This window comes from Aricia agestis, chromosome 17 (assembly GCF_905147365.1).
Source record: "Aricia agestis chromosome 17, ilAriAges1.1, whole genome shotgun sequence".
In the NCBI taxonomy this organism is placed as follows: domain Eukaryota; kingdom Metazoa; phylum Arthropoda; class Insecta; order Lepidoptera; family Lycaenidae; genus Aricia; species Aricia agestis.
The window spans coordinates 11,473,338-11,486,496 of NC_056422.1; positions in this window are offsets into that span (position 1 = coordinate 11,473,338).

Genomic DNA, 13,159 nt, shown 5'->3' on the forward strand with positions numbered 1-13,159 from the left:
CCTAGCGGAAGGGGCAGACAGGGGCAGACAGACTGTCAAACAGATGAAAAAAGAGCTATACCACCTTAAATCACGCTTCTCTTTTTACCACGCAGTGTTGCTGATAGTGACATCTCGTTTGCTCAGGCCTTTGTTTCTCTATTCCGCTAGGTATATTAACTTTATGCTTTCGTTCAAGACGAAGAGAGAGTATCTAGATGCAACGTATTAGACGAAGTAATATGGAGGTCGCAGACGTCGTGGACTACATCAGTAAGAAGACATCCCTCCACTTGAGGTTCGAGCGTCTGCAGTCTCGCCACGAGGTCAACTTCAGTTCCTTTTTGGTGAGAGTACCGACGCATCTTCTCCCGACCATTGAAGCGGAGGAATTCTGGCCGACTGATGTGGTTTACCGAAAGTTCCGGGGGAGACTCCGGAATGAAGCGCGCGTCACGTCGCCGTTAATTCGTGATAATGTGTAGTTGTTAAGTTTATATAATTTTTATGTATGTTAGTCATTAAGGTATATATTGTATGGGCCTACGTAGCCTGATTTAAATAAATAAATATTTCCCCATTCTTTGAAGGTGAAAATCTATGCCAGCTGCTGTTTCGTTTTTTTTTTAGGGTTCCGTAGTTTATTGGTAGGTTTTAAGGAATCTATGAAATAATAAGTAAGTATGTGATGGATAAAACACATTTTTGTTACCGATTCATTCCAGGATTCACAGAATCCAAGATGTCGGATGTAATTGCTTGACATAAATATTAATTATTTTTCCTTGAACATCTTATTGCCACCCACGGTGTAGAAAACGACTAGCTATGCAACATTGCATGTAGTAGAACATATTTTCTGGAATCATTATTTTACCCTTACTAATAAAACTGTTTTCGCAATGGAAAATATGCATAATGCACGTTTTTTTTATTTACTAAATGTAAATAAATTTTATTTTTTTATTAACCATGTTATCATATTTTGTTTTTCAAATTGTCCCGCCACTTTATCAGTGTGTCTGTCTGTCTGTTATAGTGCGTCAAGAAAGTCATGACAGGCGGGAAAATTTTCTAAACGTAATCACGCTTAAAAGGTGTATTTTTTCTTTGTATTTTCACAGAGAACGCTTATTATATTTTAAATACTGTCACCTTGCACATTTTTATCTCGAATTAATAAAGTTCTCATATTTTTTATTTCATTTAAAAAAATTCCCGCCTGTCATGACTTTCTTGACAGACTATACCTCTTCACGCCCAAGCGAACCGATTTTGCTAAAATTTTATATGGAAATTCTTTGAGTCTCGAGAAAGGACATTGGATACTTTTTATCCCAGAAAAATGTTCGGTTCCCGCGCGCTAATCAGAGTTGCGACTTGCGGGCGTTATCTAGTTTTTGACAAAATTAAAAATAAGTTATAAGCTGGTGCAACCGTGCCAAATCTCTGGACGTGTAGCGAAGAAACAATATCTATTCAAAGTAGGTAAAACCGCAAGAAAATGTTACTTATTAATTTATTATAAAAGCGCGTCCACACTAATTTTTATTCCGCTTAATGCGATTTGACACGACTATTTGGAGACATTAAACTTTAACGAGTGTGATATGTCAGCTGACGATGAGGGGTGATTAAAAAGTGATCACAGCGGACGGTCGAACTAATTGCGAACTGATGGGAAAAAATATATAGTGTGTTGATAAAACTATCGATTAATTGATAAAACCTCCTTACTATAATAATGATATATTATAAACTAAAAATAATTTTTAAAGGTCTGCTTGTCTTTGCCTGGCATAATAGAAAGGACAAAGATAATTATAATACGTTAAAGTGAAGAATTCACAAAAGAAATTCATAAAATTACAGTTGAATAATAATAATTAAATAATATCTCTCAGTCGATATTTTAACGAAAAATTTTCTGATAAAGTGCATCAAAATAGTGAAAGCACATATTCAGATGATCGTATTTAATATAATTTGAGTTCAAGAATGCAAACTAATATTCAATAAAATAGAGATATTGGCTTCTATTTCTGAATACAATAATAATTATGTGTAAACAAAATATTCCTACTAATATTACTTGCTAAAAGCTGAGCTTTGTCAGAGCTCGCGTCGTCACACCTTGGCTGACATAAGAAAACACAACATAATATATAAAACCTTGACTGACTGATGATAACATATAAATAAAAATTACTATGTTAAAGCACAAATCAATAGGCGTGATAGTTTTTCAGTAAATTGTACTATAAAATGTTACGCTTGTGGGACATAGTAGGGCTCGCTTCGCTCGCCCTGATTAATCTAGAAAGCATCATATTATTGATTTATATCTCAGACTATAATAAACTCACCATAATATATGCTGCTCACGAAAACCTTCCAATCTGTTATTATCGATACAAAAAGTGTAAAAAAGTGGAATAACAATTTGCAATTATATTGTATATTATCAATTTTACTATCCTTGAACAAGTTAACTAAAAAGGGCCTCTGTTTAAAATAGATCGATAAATATATGCGTGGTAGAACCATTTTTTAATACTCTACTTTTATACTCGTCTATTGTTTTATCCTTTTTTGTTTCTTTTGTAAAACAATTGTTAGTATTAAGGAATATAATAATAATTAGATATTATCATCTAGTTTTAGCCCATCACGTCTTGGGCATCTGATGACTACGGCTTATCGACAATTTTTTATCGATTCCGTCCCAACACTATTGTTTACTTTGTAGCGGAGTAAAAAGGTGGGCATGCAGTTGGCTTGAATAAAATTTTATCGTAGAAGTAAAAATTGACGTGCCTCCGTCTCGTTGAGCCACCCGCAGTCGTGACGACTTTGTAATTAAATGTTAATGTCGATACTATATCATATTTTATTTGTAAAGGGCCCCATATACGAGGAGGTCGATTGATCCGATCAGACTGATCGATCCGTCCGATCGGATCAATCGACCTTCAGAAATGTATAAAGCTATTGCATAGCTTTTATCGCGGGTTTCGAGTGCAGCTTCCGAGTCAAGAGATTCCGTAACGAAAAAACCTAACACACCCCATTCCGACGGCAACGCCGCGCGCCCTACCGCTATGCCATATCGTACCGGCACAGTATTTGTGTGCGTGCGACTAGACTAGTTGATAAAAAATGCTATGCAGCTTTACCGCGGCATTCCCCGGGTGCCACACGTATTTTGTAATACGCCTATGGTGTGTAACCGCGTTTATACTTATTTATGGTAATAAAGCCCTTAAGAGGAAACACCAGGGGCGAGAGAAATTGAAAATAGGTATTTAAAAATGTATTGCTGTCTCACCAATCTCAAGTCTCCCACCGCAGAGCGCGATAGAGGCAACACGACAAAAGTTCTAATAAAAGAACAGAAAATCTTCGATTCGTTGTCCGCTGATTCCTTCTCCAAAACTTAACTGATTTAAGTACTTTTTTCATAAAGACTTAAAGCAAGGATTGAGCTGTGTTCCTATGTTTTATTTTTTTTTGTATATTTTAGCCAGTTTTGTTTTCTGGGTGTTTGAACACAGAGGAAAATCTTGCCATTTTTTTGGGTTTTTGGACGTTCTTATCTTTTTTATTAATAAAATTATGAAAAAAAAGAAAACATAGGGACATGCTAATAGTGGCCATAGATATTCAGGAAAAAAATCATAACTCTACTGGCATTATCCAGGGAGGAAACAGGGGACAGCGTTTGTATGGAAAAACGGCGGTGTGGAGTGTGGACTCCTCTTAAAAATTCGCTATATATCTGCTTCATACTGTATCAATTCGTGTAATATATTTTAAGTGTACTTCCTGTATCTTATCCACTAGACTAGATTAGGAATAACACACAGGTACCAAGTACATAGGGCATTTTCTAGATAAACTTGTGGTCTTAAATCTAGATATACCTATTGCAACCAGTAATCTATACATATAAATAAAATTGGAGTGTCTGTTTGTAATAATAAAATAACCGTTTTTTACTACATGCATATGAATATTTAGACGGTACTTACACCAAAATAACAATTTTTAGAATTTTTGTCTGTCTGTATGTCTGTCTGTTTGTTCCGGCTAATCTCCGAAATGGCTGGACCGATTTTGACGGGACTTTTATTGGCAGATAGCTGATGTAATAAGGAGTAAATTAGGCTACTTTTTAACCGACTTCCAAAAAGGAGGAGGATATTTTTTACTTTTTCATTTTTACCTATGTATATTTTGTATATATACCATATATTATATACCATTTTGTTGACGCGGACGAAGTCGCGGGTAAAAGCTAGTTTATATAATATGGTTTGTGTCTAAAATTTTCATAACCGGCCAAGTGCGAGTTGGACTCGCCCATGAAGGGTTCCGCAGCAGCAATAAGGTTTATTTCTATGAAATTAAAGGGTTTCTGATTTTTTTTTGTTTCAGTTTCGATTTAATGAAAGTTAAATTAAGGTTTACCATTTATGACGTATAAAAGAACTATTTGCTAGATCTCGTTCAAACCAATTTTCGTTGGTAGTTTTTTTAGTAATGTACATCATATATTTTTTTTAGAATTATCATGATCATCATCCTACTTTAGAAATTAGAGGGGGGGGACACACATTTTACCACTTTGGAAGAGTCTGTCTCGCAAACTTTTCAGGTTAGAAAAAAATGATATTAGAAACCTCAATATGATTTTTGAAGACCTATCCATAGATACCTCACACGCATAGGTTAGATGAAAAAAAATATTTTTTGTTTCAGTTGTACCTATGGGGACCCCTAAAATTTTTAATAATTTTTCCATTTTTGTATCAAAATCCTAATGCGGTTTACAGACTACATCTACTTACTAAGTTTCAATAGTATAGCTCTTATAGTTTCGGAGAAAAGTGGCTGTGACATACGGACGGACAGACAGACAGACAGACAGACAGACAGACAGACAGACAGACAGACAGACAGACAGGCAGACAGACAGACAGACATGACGAATCTATAAGGGTTCCGTTTTTTGCCATTCGGCTACTGAACCCTAAAAATGTCGTATTTAAACACCTCTTTCTCTATCTGTCTGTCACTTACCTCTTCACGCCCAAACCGCTGAACCGATTGTGCTTAAATTTGGTACGGAGATACTTTGATTCCTCGGAAAGGACATAGGATAATTTTTATCCCGAAAAAAAGAGCGGTTCCCGCGCGATAATTTCGAAAGAGTTGCGGGTATCAACTAGTTCTAAATAAAGAATAGTGTATGGCGTAAGAAATTAATACTCCCAAAGTGATAATGAGCAAAGAAATTTTCGTAATTTTTCGGCAACTTTCGTATTTCCCGAGCGTCGGAAGACGTCGCTGCAACGCGCTGCTTTTAAACCTTAGGGTTGTCTTTTTATGAAGCTTGCCACAGCGTCTCCATCAGTGTCAGTGTAATAGACACAGGTGTTAGTGTGCCGGGATATAGCTACAACTGCATGAGGAACGCTGTCATGGATTGCCAGCTTTCGGGACTTGGTCATGGCGTGATGGACCACAATTAATTAAAATTCATAATATTATTTCAATTATCCTTGGTGCGAAAAATCTAAATAATAAAATAACAAAAAAAGGATATGGACGAACAGTCTATAGACGGCCCCAATTTTATAATAAAAAAAAAAAAAAAAAAAAAAAAAACCTTAGGGTTGATTCAGACCGCAACGCGACGCGTAGATGCATTTCTAAATTTGTATTGATTTGACAGATTTCAATTGCGTCAGACGTCACGCTTTGCAGCGACGCCTTTGACGCTCGGGAAATACGACCGTTGCCGAAAAATTACGAAAATTTAGACGAGAGGCGCCCTGTGGAGGCGCCAGACGTTGCTTGGACGTTACCATGGTAACGTCACTGGCCACGTCGCGGTGGCTTCCCGGTGAGCTATAACTCACTCTATCACTCACTCACTCACTCAACTCACTTATTGACGGACCGGCGACAGCGGACAGCCACCGGCTATATGATATTTACTTCTATTTCCTTTGAACAAGTTACAAAATGCAAGTGCATTGTTTAGGGCTCTTACGTTTCATAGATTCGGGTGTTTTCGCGATTACGACAGTTAGCGAAGATTTGCAATGCGCATTATTAATTTGGGAGTATAATGTGCATGGCTAACCTTTACCTTTGTCGACCGATTCGTGCCGAAGCACTCCGCTTTTCTTACGTTATAAACTCACACGGCATACAAATCAGAGATTTGGGCAATAAATTCGCCCCGCTGGACCACAAATCAACGCGGACCGACATTTTTGAAAAATGGCCGCTAACGAGGTCAAGTCTGAATATAGTTCGATAGTTCGGCCGTTATACTCTATGGTGAGGTAAAAGGTTCGAATCCTATGGATTTTCATAGTTGTTTAAAATCAATTCCCACCAGTGTGGCTTGCCGCATGCCAGTCAGAGATGACTCGAAATTTTTAAGAGAAAAATAATAAAATCGCGAGAAAGTCCTTTTCTTCAAATACTGTCCCCAGTTTATATTTTGCTAAGAAATTAAACGGAATTATTTACACTGCATAGTATGAAAAACATTGTATTAAAATCTTAAAAACTTTTAAGCCATGAAGCGACAATATGCAATGGTGTAAAAACTCTGCATAGTGACTTTGAAAAATTCAGTTTACGTATGTATAAAAAGCTAGATTCTCACACATACAAACTTACCTATGACATCAATCGGTACTATTAATGTAAATAGATGTATGAGAATGTATGTATGTAGATTTAAGCCGCGTTCTCACTGACGACATACAAAGACCATTGAAAATATTATAAGCAAAATATTATTACATATGCAATAATATTACATGCAACTTTGTTGTACCTGTTATTCGTACAGCACGCGGGAAACATACATTTTGCCAGAGTGAGAACTACCCTATAACCCTATCATATGCCTATGACCATAAATGAAAAAATACCGGCATGCAAATTTTCATTTAAGGCATCTAATGCTGAAAAGACTATCAGACTGACTAACCTTAGCATTTTTAATATTAGTACAGACTATAGATATAGAATACAGAGAAATGCTGATATCTATGAAACTTTAATGTGAAAACTTTGCATAATTTCCAAAACTGTATTAAAACATTTTAGTAGTTAAAAAGATATAAACATTAAAAGAAGTGATTTCACTTGAATGGTATGAAGTTTATAGTGGCATAGTTATAATATAGTTGTAAGATGTAGTTAAAAAAAGACGTAGTCAGGTACATAATTTTAAAGATGTTGTCAAGAAAACACCATCCGGAATTCAAAGTATCATCAATTTCAATTTAAACAATTTATACATGGGAGAGCCATGCTTCGGCACAAATGGGCCGGCTCGACCGGAGAAATACCACGTTCTCACAGAAAACCGGCTTAAAACAGCGCTTGCTCTGTGTTTCGCCGAGTGAGTGAGTTTACCGGAGGGCCAATCACCTTTTTTTTTATGAAATAAGGGGGCAAACGAGCAAATGGGTCACCTGATGGAAAGCAACTTCCGTCGCCCATGGACACTCGCAGCATCAGAAGAGCTGCAAGTGCGTTGCCGACCTTTTAAGAGGGAATAGGGTACTACCCTATTCCCTTCCCTACCCTCCTCTATTCCCTTCCCTTCCTTTCCATTACCCTCCCCTATTACCCTATTCCCTCTTAAAAGGCCGGCAACGTACCTGCAGCTCTTCTGATGCTGCGAGTGTCCATGGGTGACGGAAGTTGCTTTCCATCAGGTGACCCGTTTGCTCGTTTGCCCTCCTTTTTCATAAAAATAAACGATACAGACAGAATCACACTTTTGCAATAGTTATAAATTATACTTAATATTACTCATCGTAGACTTTTCAACTATCATGTCCTGTCTTCAATTTCCTGTCCAAAATACTAGTTATATAAAACCAAATCCCTCTCGGTCCTCTGACGACAGCAAAACATAAATAACAAAGAAAAATAGGCTCTTGAGGCATCAGATTATCATTAGTGTTACATACTCATACATGTTTGTGACGCCACCAAAAAATAGCCCGCTACATCCTAATGTATTACAATGTTGTGGTGAATGTTCACCTGCTTGTATTGATTAAAACATTACTGGCATAAGAACAGGCTATGTTAAGGACCAAAGTGTCTCCAAAGTAATTGCTCTATAGGGCCAAATGCTATTTATACAACCGGCAGTACTTAGTAGGTCGATACTGCTAAAATATAGCAGTCTATCGATTTTTTTAATCTTTCCATGTAGTATGACTGTCCCTTATCCCCTCCCCCCCCCGCCCCAATCCAGAGACCATAAAACAAATTTGAAAGATCTTTAAGATAAAATAAAAACGTGGAGGCATAGACTCACTCTTCCTGAAGATATTTAAAAATAATACTTAGATAGGCTCTATTTTCAAGGAGGAATCAGACGACTACGCTATCTCGATTTACTGTATGTGTCTCTATCACAATACACGTGCCGGCGCAGGGTGTAGCGTGATGGCAATAGTTTCTTCATTCATATTCTTCTGCACTCGGTTACCTCTTAGTACGGTACACAAGCGATTCAATAATACATAATTTATTTATTTGAACAATGAACATCTACATACAAAATGGGCAAAATGGGGACTCTGAACTTCTAAGTGATTGGACTAATCACTTAGTCATGTCGTTTACTTATAAGTATAAAGGACTTTTCAATCCTTTATGTTGTTTTATGTGGTTTGGCTCATCCTTACTTTCGAAAGACCCTCGAGTTTTTGCTCCACAGTTCATAGAAACCAAACAATTTCGACCGTTGTGGAGAGCGCTTTATTTTGATACTTGCGCATTTGTGATACGGTGGCATATTGGAGGCAGGGCTGATCGATGTCTCTTTACCCGGCCTCCGAATATACAAGTTGGTTTATAATTTCAAATGAGGCTGTTGTTGTTCGCATAAAAAGAATCTACCTGTTGCATTGCGGATTCACTAGATATGATAATTCTTTTTTGTTGCGTTTAAGTTCGTACATGATAGGGCCTTTGATGCACCGACGATTCGGGCTCCCGAGATTTGAGCGATATTAATTGTGAGAAGCGCTGGCGCATTTTTTGTGGTCACTTCATACATAGAGATGATCTGATCGAAATCTGAGAACTTACTCTGTTTTTGTTTCGTGTACTTTTACACCTGCGTCTCGAAGAATCCTTACCTTTTGACGACCTCTGTGGCTCAGTTGGTGGGCTGTTGGTAGCTCAAGCCGGAGGTCGCGGGTTCGAATCCCGGTGACGTAATAAAAAGTTTTCAAAGTTCCTGGGTCATGGATGTTTAAATATGTGTATGATATAATAAAAATCTTAAATATATGTATAGTATAAAAGTATTCATTATAATATTTCCGTTGTCTGGTACCCATAACACAAGTTATTCAGGTACTTAGCACGGGGCCAGACTGACGTGGTGTGAAGCGTCCATAGATAGATATTATTTATATTTTATAGATATTACTAGCTGTTGCCCGCGACTTCGTCCGCGTTAACATAGTTATACTTAATAACAAAGATGGATAGTTTTCCCCTTTTTGTGGTTCCTTATACAAAGGGTAAAAACGGGACCCCGGGAATTTAAACAAACGTCAAACGCAAACGTCAATAAACTTTCATGTTTCTAATTTAAGAAATGACGGAATTTCCACCCCTTGGGGGTATAAGTACCAGAAACGCATAAATACGTATCCATTCATTTTTAAGCAGTAGCACAAAAATAAAGTTTCATGTTTCTAACTCAAGAAATGACGGACTTTCATTCAAAGTTTCAACCCCAATTTCACCCCCTTGGGGGTAGAATTTCCAAAAACGCTTAAATACGTATCCATTAATTTTTAATCAGTAGTAACTCAAAAATAAACTTTCATGTTTCTAACTTAAGAAATGACGGACTTTCATTCAAACTTTCAACCCCTATTTCACCCCCTTCGGGGTAAAATTTTCACAATTCCTTCCTTAGTGGGTGTCTACTTAATAAAACAACCCTACTCACCAAATTTCGTGGCTGTAACTTTAACAGTTTTTGCTCAGCGATGATTAATCAGTCAGTCAGTGAGTCAGGACATGTAATTTTATAAGTATAGATTTTTTAATAAGTATAGACTATAGATTTTTTAATAAGTATAGACTAATAAGTATAGATTTTTTAATAAGTATACTCGGTAGGAGTAACTAGGCCATAGGTACATGTGACCCGACTAAAAATTCGTAGGACGGAGGAAGAATAGACCTCGCGGCGTAGGAGAATAAAATATATCCCCCTTTCATTATACCGCGCGGCCAAAATATCTGCCTGCTTTTTCCTTTCCACTTCTGCCATCACTCTTTGAGTGCAATATCAACATCTCATCATCATCATCACCATCATCATCGTCATCATCATCCTCATCATCATCACGACAAGTAACAAGGAACAGCAGGTACAATCACGTAGCGACATTGTCCCCAATCCCCGCCCTTTGCCGTGAATTCATCATCAGTATGCGGCGCCCGTCTGACCGTCATGTTATGTCACCACGTGTTTGACATCCAAGATGTTTTCCTATTTATGTAATGTGTATCATCGCCTCCGTGGTCCAGTGGTTTAGAGATCTTGGCTCCGAGACCGTGAGTTCGAATATTACTCGATCGTTTAGTCGTGTTTGTAATTCGATCCACTGCGTTATGGGAGAAAGGGAGAGAGTGCTCCTGTGTACTGTGCACACACTCGGGCACTATAACTTCTGCGTAGCTGGCTTAAATTGAATTATTATGACCCTTTTTTTCTACCCTTCATATACCGTAAAAAAGCTAAGCTAAATTCATGAAACGTAGTTAACAACTATATTATATACTTACTAAATACTAAATGAAGCCCTATTGACCAAACTTTGAGCTAAACCCTAATTTTAGCGAACTTAATCCACGTGGAAAATAACTACAACTTGGTTAAAACTTAGTCAAAGCTAAGTTTTCAAGGTAGCCAATATTGTTGTACCAGCTTTTAAGAGGATACACCAGGGGCGAGAGAAATTGAAAATAGGTATTTGAAAATGTATTGCTGTCTCACCATTCTCAAGTCTCCCACCGCAGAGCGCGATAGAGACAACACGACAAAAGTTGTAATAAAAGAACAGAAAATCTTCGATTCGTTGTCCGCTGATTTCTTCTCCAAAACTTAACCGATTTAAGTACTTTTTTCATTAAGAATTAAAGGAAGGCTTGAGCTGTGTTCCTATGTTTTATTTTTTTGGTATATTCTAGCCAGTTTTGTTTTATACGTGTTTGAACACAGAGAAAAATCTGGCCATTTTTTTGGGTTTTTGAACGTTCATATCTTTTTTAATAATTAAATTATGAAAAAAAAGAAAACATAGGGACATTGTATTAGTGACCATAGATATTCAGGAAAAAAATCGTAACTCTACCGGTACTATCCAGGGAGGAAACAGCGGACAGCGTTTGTATGGAAAAACGGCGGTGTGGATCTCTCTTAAAGCCGCTCCTTTAAGAACGGGAAATATTGTTTTGGTTATTATTAGTACTGGATCTAATACTGGATACACGTTGACTTGCAAGTGACAATGTATAATAATTTATAAAAAAACTCAATAAGTAATTAGATGACATTAAAATTATTATTCGAGTTAGATTTTAGCTCAACCACGGCATAATGCCTAAAAGTAAGTAATGAAAACAATTCAATGCGATAAAATTAATTAATAAGGTAAGGCCTTACTCAAATAATTTTAATGTCATCTAATTACTTATTAAGTTTTTTTGTAAATTATTATACATTGTCACTTTCAACTCAACGTGTGTCCATTCAATCAAGAATGCTTTTAGATATTTCTTATCTATATCTCACCTAAGATAAGATGGAGAAGAGTAAAAGCGAACCTCAAGCTATCTTACCATAGGGGGGATTATAAAATAATAATCAAAAACGCCTCGCGTAATTTATGAACGGCCCCCAACTGCTACAAAACTTCCTATCAATTGAAGATTGTCTAGACAAAATCCGCGATAAGGAGTCGTTGGCACATGCGGGCCTGGCCGACCTTCCCCCGACCTTGGATTATCACATCCGTTTCCGCACACCAAATCCGAGGGTAATATCTGATTAGTTTTCCTAATAGGAAAATTGATAAAAAATGTTCCTTGTTTGGTAGCTAGGTGCGATAAGTAATGTTTTAGTGAAATAATTTTTATAGTGCCCGAGTGTGCGCAGTATATTTCACTCTTAATAGACCCCATGGTTTCATCAACTCAAGCGATCACAGGCGAAGAACTTCTGTCAATGATTGACATTTGCCCAATCTCGACGTCTTTTGAATAATGTATTTAAATTTTATTATAAAGCCCGTCACAGACTTAAGCTATAATATACAGGATGTAACAAAAATAAGTGATAATACTTTAGGGTATGTACGTGTTTCTTGTAAAGAGTTCACTGTGAAAGTAGCAGTGCTGAAAGACCAAATTTTTTTTTTTCACTTTTGTATGGGGAAACTCGTGACGCTCGGGCCCTTGCCCATACAAAAGTGAAAAAAAAAATCGTCTTTCAGCGCTGCCACTTTCACAATGAACTCTCTACAAGGAACACGTACACACTCTAAAGTATTATCACTTATTTTTGTTACACCCTGTATATTAATATATTTATAGACATATTTTCTATACTAAATCCACATGCCACAGAAATATATATTATAGGTGAGTGTGTGGTCGCGCGAAATTAGTATAGAAAATATATAATATTAATATGCCGAGCTATAAATATATTAATATATATTATAGCTAAGTCTGTGACGGGCTTAATTATATAATATTATTTTTAGCCTGGGAAAATTAAGGAATTCTGACCAAATAATTCATGTAGTTTTGAAAGTTGGCACAGTTGTTCCTAAAGGTGTCCAGATGAATATACTAAAAGTCCCCGAGGGAGGGACACGAGCCGGCGGTGGAGGAATGGGGAAAGGTCTCTTTTTTAAGGTTCTTGCTTTTGACTCGAAAATTATTTATAATATCCCTTTAGTTTTTTTTTAATGAAATAAAAGCAAAAGCAAACGAGCAAACGGGTCACCTGATGGAAAGCAACTTCCGTCGCCCATGGACACTCGCAGCATCAGAAGAGCTGCAGGTGCGTTGCCGGCCTTTTAAGAGGGAATAG